We start from the raw sequence: 12,939 nt of genomic DNA on the forward strand, positions 1-12,939 counted from the left end.
GCTTATGGGCCATTTGTAGATCCCTTTTGGAGAAGTGTCTGTTCATATTCTTTCCCCATTTTTAAAATTCAGTTTTTTAAAAAAGTTATTATTGAGTTGTAAGAGTTCTTTATATATTCTAGATACAAGTTCCTTACTAGATATATGATCTGCAAATATTTCACCCATTTGGGGGATTGTCTCTTTTTTTTTTTTCTTCCCATCCCTTCCAGTCCCCTCTTTTCCCCTCCTCTCCCCTCTCCTCTCCCTTCTCTTTCTCCTTCCCCTTTTCTTCCTTCCTTTCTTCCTTTCCTTTGGCATGGAAGTTTTTACTTTTGGTATACTCATCTTTTTTGTGCATATGTGCTTTTGGTGTCATATCCAAGAAACCATTGCCTACCCCAAGGCCACAAAGATTTACTCCTATGTTTTCCTCTGAGTTCAATAGTTTAAGCACTTACATTTAGGCCTATGGTCCTTTTTCAGTTAACTTTTTTTTTTTTTTTTTTTTTTTTTAATTTGTCAGAGAGAGTGAGCACAGGATGACAGAGTGGCAGGCAGAGGCAGAGGGAGAAGCAGGCTCCCTGCTAAGCAAGCAGCCCGATGTGGGACTCGATCCCAGGATGCTGGGATCATGACCTGAGCCGAAGGCAGCCGCTTAACCAACTGAGCCACACAAGCGTCCCTCAGGTAACTTTTGTATGTGATCCTGTGACTGTCCTGTTGTCCTGGAACCATTTGTTAAAACATTGAATTATCTTGACACTTTTGTCAAAAACCAATTGGCCATAAATGTCAACGTTTAATTCTGGACTTTCAATTCCATTCTTTTGACCTATATGTCTTATCTTTATACCAGTGTCACACCGTCTTGACTACCGTAGCTTCCTAACAGGTTTTACACTCCCCACCCCTGCCCAGCAACTGCAGGTGGTCAGCACATACTTGGTGCATGAATGGTAGGAAGAGACAGCCACCTCCTTTGACGCTGCGGCATCAGGTGCATGGGCAACACATGCACCTGAACCTCAGGGGGGCTTCTTAGCTCCTTCTTAAAAGGGGCAACCCCAAGCACAGGCTTCTTCTCCAGCCTCCTCTTTTGAATTCATTTGTTCCTGAGAGCCTTCCCCGGCCAGAGAACTTCAGTGGCATACAAAGTGCACACCTCAGTCTACTTCAGAGACAAAGACTTCTGCCCTTGGCGGCTTCCCCCAGCAGTGCAGTAGCTTCCTAGCTGTCAAGATCTCTGCCACTTTACCCCTCTGAGCCCCATTTACTGTGACAGTATTAATACCCACCTCTCAGGATAGTTGAAGAATAAATTAGATAATGTGTCAAGCACTAAGATAAGTGCTTTTACAAGCCTTTACTCCCATGAGATATGTACTCAGCTTCATTTATAAAGGTGGGGAAACTGAGGCACACATAGCCGAGGCTGGAAGCTGTAGACCAGGGCCAGATCATTCCACCCCAGCGCACGCCCGTCTGGCTCCAGAGGCTGTGCGCGCGACCGGAGCTGCAGGGACCGTGGGCAGTGGGGCTTCCCCTGGAGAAGACCGCGGGCAGGGCGGAGCGTGGGGCACGGCCTGGCCCTGCCCCTGCCCCGGGTCCCAGCCCCTTCTTGCCCGGCACGCTGTCCCAAAGCGAGGGGAAGGTGGGGTCTGGCCGGGCCGGGCGGGAGGCAGGAGTTCCCCGGAGGCAGCCGCGCAACTACGTTCCGCGTCGGTGGCCCCAGTGCTCCGTCCGTAACCAGGGACGCGCCGAGCGTTCGGGCTGGAAAATGACACAAAAGAACAAACAGGAAGGCCTCTCACATGCTAATGCGGCGCCCGCGCGGCTGGCGGCGGCGCAGCCCGGGGCCGCGGTCACGGCGCCGCGGCTCATTATTGCCGCCGGGGGCCCACGGCCGGGAGCAGCCGGGCGCGGGGCCGCACGCGGCGCGGCTGATGGCGGCGCTGATGGCGCGGAGGCGCGGCCGGCGGGCGCAGCGGGCGCCGGGGCTGCGCGCTCCGGGGCTCCGGGGCCCCGCGGCCCTGCGGCCTGGTGGCCGGGCGGGGCGCGTGCGCCGGGCTCCCGAAGCCCGTTCGTTCTCCAAACAAAAAGTACTGGTTTCTTTGGAAAGCAAAGGGCGCCGGATGCCAGTGGAGAAAAGCTCAAACAATACCACGGTGCCGAAAGTAAAAAGGCAGCGTCCCTCCAAGCCCTGGGTCGCAGACCTCTCCAGAGAGAACCGGCCTATGCAGACCGGCGGGTAGCCTGGCCGACTTCTTAATACTCATAACATTTTGATGAAAAAGAAAAAAAAAATCAAAAGGGGATAATAGTTTATTTCCCTCACCCCTAAATACACTTCTGATGAACATTCTGGTCTCTCACCTGCTTTTTTGATGTAAGGATGTGATTGGAGAGTTTACGACGACGTTATCAGGCCTCGATCGATCTGATTCTTTCCGAGAGCCAGATAATATGCCCGAGTGGCAGGGTGCAATGGTCAAGTTAACCTTGCTTCGGTGGCTACCGATGAAATGCCTGCTACACGCCAGGCCTTTCCATAAGCATCTTACCTGGATCGTGTCATTTCCCCACCACAACATGGGCAGAGTATAGTATTTCCCTTTGAATTAATGAATAAACAGGCACAGAGAGGTGAAAAAACTTGCCTGAGGCCACACAGCCAGTGAAGCAGCAAAGGCAGGATTTAAGCCCGGATGGGGGTGGGGGGAACCTGACTTGGACGTCTTGCCCTTGTTCCAAAGCTCAGTGCCCAGCCCAGTGGATCCTTCAGGTCACAGTGTTGGTAGGCGGGCCTCTCTGGGCTCTGGAAGTTCCTTTACCCACAAGCTCTGTATCACTGTTTCTGTGGGATTCTGCTGATTTCTTCCTGGTGATTCTAGCCCAGCTATTTTGATCCAGGGATTACAAAATTGAAATTGTATTTACTTGGTTAAAAACAAGTGAAAAGTAGTTCTCCCATTCCAAATGTCCAGTTTCCTTTGGAAGGAAGCCCTGGTTAGCAGTTTTTAAATGTATCTTCCTAGACCTTTTCAATGCATACATTTTCCCACACAAATGGTATCATACTAGATAGGCTTCTGTACCTTGCTTTTTCCAATTAACATTATATTTGCAGATCCTTTTGTATTGGCATATACAGATCGATCTTATTCTTTTTCTCGTTGTTTTAAAATTCAGTTTCGTTTTTGGAATAGATAATAAATTCAAAGAATTCAAAAATCAAAATAATAGAAACCAGAATACATTGAGAAGTCAATTCCAGTCCCTGTCTCCCCGTGGGTGTTCCTCTCCCACCTTGGGTATCTGCATTTGTTACTGTCTCTTTCTACAACATTCACTATACTTATGTATTTAACTAGCCTATTGGTGAATGTTTAGGGTTTCTGTTTTTTTTTTTTTCTTTTTTTGGCGATCACATAAAGCCACAGCGAACATTCTCAGGCATGTTTTCCGCACATGTGTGTGAGGCTATCTGTAAGAAACATTCTTAGAGGCGAAATCCCTGGGTCAGAGGACATGTAGGTTGAAAATTTGAAACTTATTGCCCATTTATTCGTCAGAGAACTTGCATGGATTTCTGCTTCTGTGGACTGTATACCTGGGGATGCAGGCATCTCCCTGTCCTCACCCACACTAGGTTTTATTACATTAAAAATTCTTTTTGCCTATCTGATAGGTGAAAATTAATATTCCGCTGCATTATTTAATGATGACTGAAGTGGAACATCTTTTCAAGTGTTTAAAAGTGACTTGTAGGGGCGCCTGGGTGGCTCAGTGGGTTAAAGCCTCTGCCTTCGGCTCAGGTCATGGTCCCAGGGTCCTGGGATGGAGCCCCGATTCCGGCTCTGTGCTCAGCGGGGAGCCTGCTTCCTCCTCTCTCTCTCTCTCTCTCTGCCTGCCTCTCTGCCTACTTGTGATCTCTGTCTGTCAAATAAATAAAAAATCTTAAAAAAAATATTTAAAAGTGACTTGTATTCCTTTTTTGTGTGTGTGTGTCTGCTGCCATTTCTCTGTTGGGTTCTTGGACTTTTTCTTCTCGATTTCTGAAAGTTCTTACATAATGTGGGAATTAGCCTTCTCTCAGGCTGCCGTTTTCTTTTGTTTTTATTTTGTCTGGCAGACATTTTCAAATTTTTGTGTAGTTGTATTTGTTAGTTTTAAACTATTTCATGGGATATGTATCTTACTTAGATCTTAAAATACTTCTCAAAATTTCAAAATCTTTTCATATTTTCTTTTGTATTTTTATAGTTTATTTAATATTTAGATCTTTTGGGTGCCTGGGTGGCTCAGTGGGTTAAAGACTCTGCCTTTGGCTTGGGTCATGATCCCAGGGTCCTGGGATCCAGCCCCACATCGGAGACTCTGCTCAGCGGGGACCCTGCTTCCCCCCCTCTCTCTGCCTACTTGTGATCTCTCTCTTGTCAAATAAGTAAATAAAATCTTTAAAAGAAAATTTAGATCTTTTATGTTTTAGTATAAGAAGTGAGGTCAGGATTTGACTTTTCCCCTCAAATGCCTAGCCAGTTGTCCAACACTATTTATAAAATAATGAAAAACATTTCCTTATTGCTTGGAAATGCCAGCTTCATTATACACCAAATTTCAATATGCGTTTATGTCTATTTCTAGACCCTCTATTCTTTCCATGGATTGGTTTGTCTACGTGTCAGTACCAAATTGTTTTAATTACTGATGTTTTGTAATATGTTTTCATGTGTGAAGGCTAGTCCCCATACCCATTACTTTTTTTTTCTTGGGGGGGGGCAGAATTTTTCTGGCTATACTTATATGTTTCTTTTTACACATAAACCTAAGATATACTTGTCTTGTTCCAAGAAATATCCTGTTGGTACTTTATTTATTTATTTAAAGTCACCTCCACACTCGAACTCACAACCCTGAGATCGAGAGTTGCGTGTTCCACTGAGTGAGCCAGCCAGGGACCCCTAGCGTATACTTATTTTTTTTTCCTAGCCTATAATTTCTGATACACCCTCAGTAGCATTTTAAAGTTTTATTTTAAAAATATTTATTTATTTGAGAGAGAGAGAGAGAGAGAGAGCGTGCGCACATGTGAGTGGGGGCAGGAGCAGAGGGAGAGGAAGAGAGAGAATCTCAAGCAGACTTCCCGCTGAGCACAGAGCAGAGGGCCTTGATCCCACGACCTGAGATTGAGCCCTGAGCAGAAATTAAGAGTCAGACGCTTAATGGACTGAGCCACCCAGGCACCTGGAGTTTTAAAGTTTTACTCATAGATCCTCCACATTTCTTATTAGGTGTATTCCTCTTTTTCCTATTATAAATGGGATGTTTCCCCTCTCTTCCTGTATATTTTCTAATGGCTTGTGATTTATGTATAGGAAAGCTATCAATTTTTATGTATTACACCTGTATTCAGTCACATTGCTGGAGCTCTTAGATTTTTGAATTGATTTTCAGTTGATTCTTTTGGGTTTGCCTTGCCTTTTTGCTTTTTCTTCTTATCCATTTGCTAGTATGGAGGTTGCAGACTAACTGCTACAGGACCAAGTGAATTCTCTGTATTTGCAAAACAATTTAACCATCTTTAGAAAAAATCAAGAATTTTTGCCCATGTATTAAAGCTGGAATTCCAGCTTCACTTGCAATATTAGGTGGTAAGAGAACTCTGGGCTGGTATTCCTGCTGTGGAAAATACAGCAGACCGCAAGAGCCTCTGCCCCCGGATAGGTCATGATTCTAGAGTTTAACCAGTCCCTATTGTTTAAAACCTAATTACCTTCATTTTTTAAAATTACCTGCATGACCGCTGAAGGCATTTGAGTTTGCCACCTGGCTGGCATTTTCAGAAAGAAATTAAATAATATTGATGATAGAAGGTATCCTTGACTTATTTCTGACTTTAATGGCAGGGCTTCTATTTTACCGTTCATTATGAAGCTGGCTCTTTCCTCTAACATTTTATTATGAAAAAATTCAGACTCAGAAAAGTTGAAAGAGTTGTACAGGGAACACTCATATTATCAGTGCCAGGTTGTTACAATTAACATTTTACTATATTTGTTTTATTGCATATGTATCTATCTATCCTTCCCTTCATCCATCCATCATCTATCTTATTTTCTTTTTATGCATTTCAAAGTAAATTGAAGACAGCAGTACACTTTACCTCCAAAAATTTCAGCATGCGTGTCATAACCAGAGTTCAGTGTTTACTTCTTCTTTTTCTTCTTTTTAGGATTCACATACAACCTAATTCACATACAACCTAATGCACAAATCTTAAGGACGCCATTCTGTGAGTTTTGACAAGTTCATACACTTGTGTAACTCAAATGCCTATCAGGATATAGAATATTGCTATCATTCCAGAAAGTTCTGTTCTCTTTCCCAGTTCAGTCTCTATCCCCCCACCTCAGGCAACCACAATTCTGAGTTTTTCCTACCGTCAATGAATTTGACCAATTCTAGAACTTCGTATAAGAGGAACTGCACTCTCAAGTAAGGCTTCTTTCAGAAAGCATAATGTTTCTGATATTCATCCATGTTGCTACGGTATCCGCAGTTCCCTTTTAAGGCTGAGTATTGTTACATTGATAGGGACTGAATGTTTGTATCTCCCCACCAAATTCATATGTTGAAGCCCACACCCCCACTGTGATGGTATTTGACAAGAAGGCCTTTGGGAGGCAATTAGGGTATGTGAGGTCATCAGGGTGGAACCCTGGTCTGACGGGGACCTTATGAGAAGAGACACCAGAGAGCCTGCTGTCTCTTTCCTCCACCTGCGGATGTAGCGAGAAAACAACCATCTGTGATCCAACAACAGAGCTCTCACCAGAACCCGACCACGTCGGCACTTTCATCTTGGACGTTCAGGCTCCAGAACAGTGAGAAAATGATTTTCAGTTCTTAAAGCTGCCCAGTCTAGGAGATTTTTGTTACAGCACCCTGAGCGGACTCAGACATGCATTATGTGAATATACCATTTGTTTAACCATTGTCCTGTTGTCGGTTCCTTTCCAGTTTGGGGCTAGTATGAATAATGGTGCTATGAACACGTAGGTACAGGTCTTTTTGGAGACATTTGCCTTCATTTCTTTTGGGAAAATACGTAGGAGTAGAATTGCTGGGTTGCAGGGTCAGTATATAGTTAGTTTAATACGAAAGTACCAGACCTTTCCTTAAACTGTTTTGCATGTCTGTGAACAAGGAGTGAGCATTCTCATTGCTTGGCATCCTTGTCAACACTCAGTGTTGTCTGGATTTTGTTTTGATACCTAAGGTATATAAATTATGTTAATGAAATATCCATCTATTCCTATTAATTAAGAGATTTTTTTCCTGTTTTTAAAATCTAGGTGGGGTTGCAGGTGGTATGCCTGGGTGGCTCAGTCATTAAGTGTCTGCCTTCAGCTCAGGTCATGATCCCAGGGTCCTGGTATTGAACCCGCATCAGGTTCCCTGCTCAGCAGGAAGCAGGCTTCTCCCTCTCCCTGCCCCCGACTCATGCTGTCTTTCATTATCTCTCTCTCTCTCTCAAACCAATAAATGAAACCTTTAAAAAAATAAAATCTGGGGGCACCCGGGTAGCTCAGGGGGTTAAAGCCTCTGCCTTTGGCTCGGGTCATGATCCCATGGTCCTGGGATCGAGCCCCACATCGGGCTCTCTGCTCAGCAGGGAGCCTGCTTCCTCCTCTCTCTCTCTCTGCCTACCTCTCTGCCTACTTGTGATCTCCATCTGTCAAATAAATAAATAAATAATCTTAAAAAAAATAAAATAGGAGGGTTGCTGGGGGGAGGGGGGATGGGAGAAGGTGGTAGGGATATGGACATTGGGGAGGGTATGTGCTATGATGAGTGCTGTGAAATGTGTAAACCTAGCGATTCACAGACCTGTACCCCTGGGGATAAAAATACATTATATGTTTATTAAAATAAAAAAAATAAAATCTGGAATGAGTGTTGAAATTTATACGTTCTTTTCCAACATCTATGAGATGATGCTTATATTTTTGATTTGTTATTATAGTGACTTCTAGTAACAGACTTCCTAAAATTGAACCAGCCTTGCATTCCTGGGATGAACGCCATTTAGCCAAGTTACATGAGTCCAATGTGTGGCAGCGTTCTGATCACTAATAATTTATTTAGATCATTATTCACTATTCATAACTCAGACGAAACGTCTTTGGTTAGGTTTTTCCTGTGTAAGATTTTAATATTATACTGGCTTTGAAAGTGGACTCAGAAGCTTTTTAGCAACCTGTTCTCTGACCCAGTGATTTTGGGCTTGCGGTTTCTGCATGATGTTGTGTTTGTGGGTTGGTTGATTTTGGCATTAAAAAAATAAATAAAATAAATAAAAGTTACTGGCAGAAGCACTACCTGCTGTGGTGGGAGCATCATAATATATTGAAACAGTGTAGCTAGTGGTTAAGAGCACAGGTTCTGAAACCTAGTGGGGTCAAATCCTAGCTCTGCCCCTTGTTCGCAGTGTGGGACAACTGGTGCTCCAAGAGGTAGTGCCTGGGTCAGAGCAAAGAGACAAAGACAGCTTTCAAATCCTCATCTATAAACAGGGACAAGAGTAGCTACCTCCCAGGGGAGTTGGGAGATGCAGTGCCTGGTAAGGACCTCAGCCTGGTACCCCGTCAGCCTGTGGGAGACAGTATGGCAAAGCTGGTTCTGACCCCTGAGTCAGGCTGAAACAGTCACACTGCATAGTTCTCTGCCAATCCACAGAATCTGTGTTCTTTCCTTGGGAGCAGTTTTTTCTTTTTTCCCTCCTAGACGTAGGATGAGGATGTGAGAGAAGCCAACCCAAGTTTCCTGGAAGTTCAACTGGGTTGGTGATAGGAGCCACCTTCTAGATGGGTCCAGCCAGACTCATTCAGATCCACAGAGGTTGGGTACCAGGCATGACATCTTCTCTATCACCCATTTCTTTGCCCTGCTCCTGTTTTCTTTGAAGGAGTCAAGTTGACGAGCGCTCTGGAGCAGGTTGGATTCCTGGGTCTTATTGTATTTTCTTCCTTCCTTCCTTCCTCCCCTCCCTCCCTCTCCCCTTTCCTTCCTTCCTTCCTTTCTTGTTCTTCTGTATCGAATGGTTCTTGTTAAGTTTTTTAGAAGCTATGTTTTAAGACTTTCCTCTTATCATCCTACCTCAGTGTGGGGTGGATGGGTCCTTGGCTCTCTGCACTGGAGAGGCAAGAAAGCATGGGGGTGCTGCTGGGGGACAGAGGGTGCTTTGGAAGGGCACAAGCCCTCTATCCCAGCAGGTGTTTGAGTAGAGGCAGGATGGCCACTAGACGTGGATGCTGCAGGAGGGATTCAGACATTGGAGGATGAGGGTGGACGTGGGAGTAACGTGACTATGAGTAACTAGTGGGAACATCTTTAAAGGTGGACAGACCTAAGGGCATGTCCCCACTTCTCCAGCTTCCTAATAGTGTGATCTCTGGCAAGTAACTGATTTCCGTGCTTCAGTTTTCCCATCCATGAAATGGGTACAATAATACCTACTTCACAGGAGGATGGGAAGAACAAATGGGATACTGGGGCTAAAGTGGCCAGAGGTTCTGTGTGTCAGAGATGATCTTCCTAATGTTCAGTCTGAAGGACATTATTGTTTTTAGCATCTGTCCCTCCTTACAGCTCACCCGCATCTTTCCCACAAAGCACAAGGTGTGCTTGGATAATTTAGAAGTTTCCATCTTACAGATGGTCTGGGGGCTGTGGCCAAGGGATGGGGGCAGCTGTCATCATGAGTGGGTTCTGCTGTGCACAGGGGAGGTTTCTGCTATAGTTGGCCTCATTGGCTATTTTTCCCAAATTTTATAAGTCAGATATGTGGGCATCATTGGAATACCCACTCTGACAAAACAATGTTCCTTGGACTAGAAATGCAGCTGCCTGGTGGCTTCCCCGGGGGCCCGAGGAAAGTCAGGTTTGAGTGTTAATTCCATTGCGTTGAGAAGAAAGAGAACATGGTCGAAGACAGTGCAAACCATTATATTTTTGGGTGTTCAGCTAGCGATTTATGGTGCAGAAATTTACAAGAGAGGAAAGATTGGGAGCTTGATGTACAAGCCTGTCTCGAGGTTTGATGGTTAAACATTATATTCTAGAACTACAAGATGTAATAATAAAAAATTTGGGAAAATTTCCCTATAATGGCAGATGGAGATTAAAATGCATTTGGGGACATTTCCAACATACATGAACATGGTGGATAAAAACACGTCCTAAATGAGCTAACCTGCAGAAACGAAGCTCTGCCCTCACACCTCCACCTGAGGGGGGCATTTAAGATCCTACCTGCCTCGTGTTCATTAGATCCTAAGGGAGGGGTGAGGATCAAAGAGCCACAGCTGCAGGTGGGTGAGATAAGGCTGTTCGGGGACAAAAGTAGTTTTGGTTTGGAGTTTCAGATTATAAAAGATGCCAGCACCAGTGACGATCTAACCCAGAGCCAATATGGACAGAGAATGTTGCCCATTCTGCAGTGGGCGTAAACCTAACTTGGACACACAAAGATTTCTAGAGGCTAGCCAAGGGGCTGGGTGTGCTCACGACAATAACGCATATCTCCTCGTCCAGGTCTTACACACGGGACCCTCTCCCTCTGGGTCTACCTGCCCTGTTGTTTAGGGTGGGCTGGCACAAACACCACCAGGATTAGAGAATCACCTTCTGCAGGGGTTATTTAGCAATGTGGAGGAGAGAAACCTTCAAATCCTAGCCACGGTCTAGCCCATGAGCTGCGTGTGAGGGAGATCTGGCTGTATCACCAGTCCCAGTCCCTGGAGTTGCTCCCCCAGGAGTGTGGATGACTCAGGGTGCAGAAACAATTCAAAGACACAGGTGCCTGGTAGAGGAGGTGGCGCTGGGGCGGCAGGGTGCTCAGTGCAGCTTATCAGTTGGGAGATGTAACAGCTGGGATGCTTCTCGGCTGTAAGCTGGGCCGAGGCCGAGGGACAGCGTGGTGACATTCTTTGTGTCGCCTGATGCGGCCCCTCTCCCTGCCCGCTCCCTGCTCCCTGTGCCACTCCTAGATCTTCATAAATTCTACCGGAATTCTTCAAGGGCTCAGGGTGCCTAGATTTCCAGGGGATGCTGGTCGAGGGACTGAGTTTTGTACCTGGGGCGATGGGGGTGCAGAACAGAGATATCAAGGGGAGCAGAACCTGGACCATGGGTATGTGAGTCTGGGGACTCAAGTCACATCCTAGGAAGGCTTGCAAGGGCCCTACGTGTGTATATGTAGTAGGTGCATGTACCTGTAAACCCCAGGTTGGGACTGCACCTATGTTACTACAGTTACTAAGTAACTGTGTTACTTTTTCAACAACAGTGGAGGAATTTGAGTCTCCAGAGGCGGTCTTCTCCCAGCCGGAGCTTCTGATCCTGACAGCAACTTCCGACTTGCTCTCCTGAAAGCCCTCATGCCTGGAGAGAGAATTGGTCTGCTGTTGGGGGCCAAGTGGAGACCCGCTGAGAGATGAGCTGGGAAGGCATGGAACAAGGCACTTCAGGAAGCAGGATTTTGCTATGGGTCAAGGCCACTCAGCCCACGATCTGTGCGGCTTTTGGAGGCTGCTTTCTGGAAACCCGAAATACCCAAGAACCTCTTTGTTCCCGGCTGGCCAAAGGTCTGACCCCTTCCTGCGGTAGCCTGAGCCCCCTCTCTATCTCTTTGTACCTTGGGCCCTGGGCCCCGGAGGTTATCTTCCCATCCCAGCATCCTCAGTGGCCGTACATGCATGCTTTTCAGTGCCAACAACAAAAGCACTAGAGAAAAGGGGACTCTTCTCTCTAGAGCATTTATTATTAGGGGCCAATAGTACCCGGAAAAAAAAAAAACCAAAACACTGACTTCCAAATTCTGCTCTGGAAACCAAACCTAATTTAGGGAAGTACAATGTGCTAAAGAAAGATTGCCTCTTAATTTTAGATTCATGCGGAATGCAGGCAGGAAGGCAGAATCCCTTAACATAACACAGGCTTTTTGGTGGTGTAACAGAATAATAAATCCTTGAGGAATTCCCCAAGCAAGGTAAAGTAGGATAATATACATTTCTTAATATTGCAGAAGTTCCCTTAATCTTATTGTTTAAACTTTTCAATAAACCGTAATGTTTATTAGTAGTTTTTCATTTCCAACTGTCAGATAATTCCTCTTGCTAAGTTGGGATAAACAGGGTCCCCCAGTGCCTCTGGTTTCAGTTTCGTGTGATATATATCTGACCAGACACTTGATGTAATAGAGAAGTATTGTGTTTTCCACTGTGTTGAACTTAGAGGTTCAAATGTGTTAATGCAATTGAATTGATTGTAATATTTTATAAAAGTTTCTCCAACGGAAATATGGTTAGCGATTGGAGTTGTCAGAGGTTATGAGAGCACATAGAGACTTGCTTGCTGTGCTAGAAGCTTCTGGCTAAGTATGAGCAGGAGGGATGAGGAGACTCGGTGTCTAGGAGTTCATTCCCTGTTTTCTAGGAAGAGATTCATCAGAGGTAATGACAGCCAGGTTTTCCCCAGAAAGGTCTGCCGGAGGGACAAAATGCATTTGTGTTTTGTAAAGCATGTGCCCTTGTCCACGGGGAGCCTGCCACAGCTGGTTCCTCCTCATAGGACTTCCTCTGCTGAGCACCCCAAAGGTGAATGGGTCAGGAAGTCCAGGAGGGCTACGTCAAGCTGGAGACTGAACGGGAGAATTCCAAGCCCCTTCTGCAAGAAAGAGTAGGAGATGGCAACGTTAATCACCTCAGAGAGAGAACTTTTTATCACATGTCCCAGAAGTACTGTTACTCTTTGTGGTAACCCCACAGGGGAAAATCTTGTCCTAAGTGATCAGCACAAATGATGAAGAAATTCATTTTTTACCCTCTCCCTGACTCTTTTTTAATTGATTTTTTCCCCTCTCGGAAACAGCAAATAAGCTAACGTTGTTACAAA

This window comes from Martes martes (genome assembly GCF_963455335.1).
Source record: "Martes martes genome assembly, chromosome: 4".
NCBI classification, from domain to species: Eukaryota; Metazoa; Chordata; class Mammalia; order Carnivora; family Mustelidae; genus Martes; species Martes martes.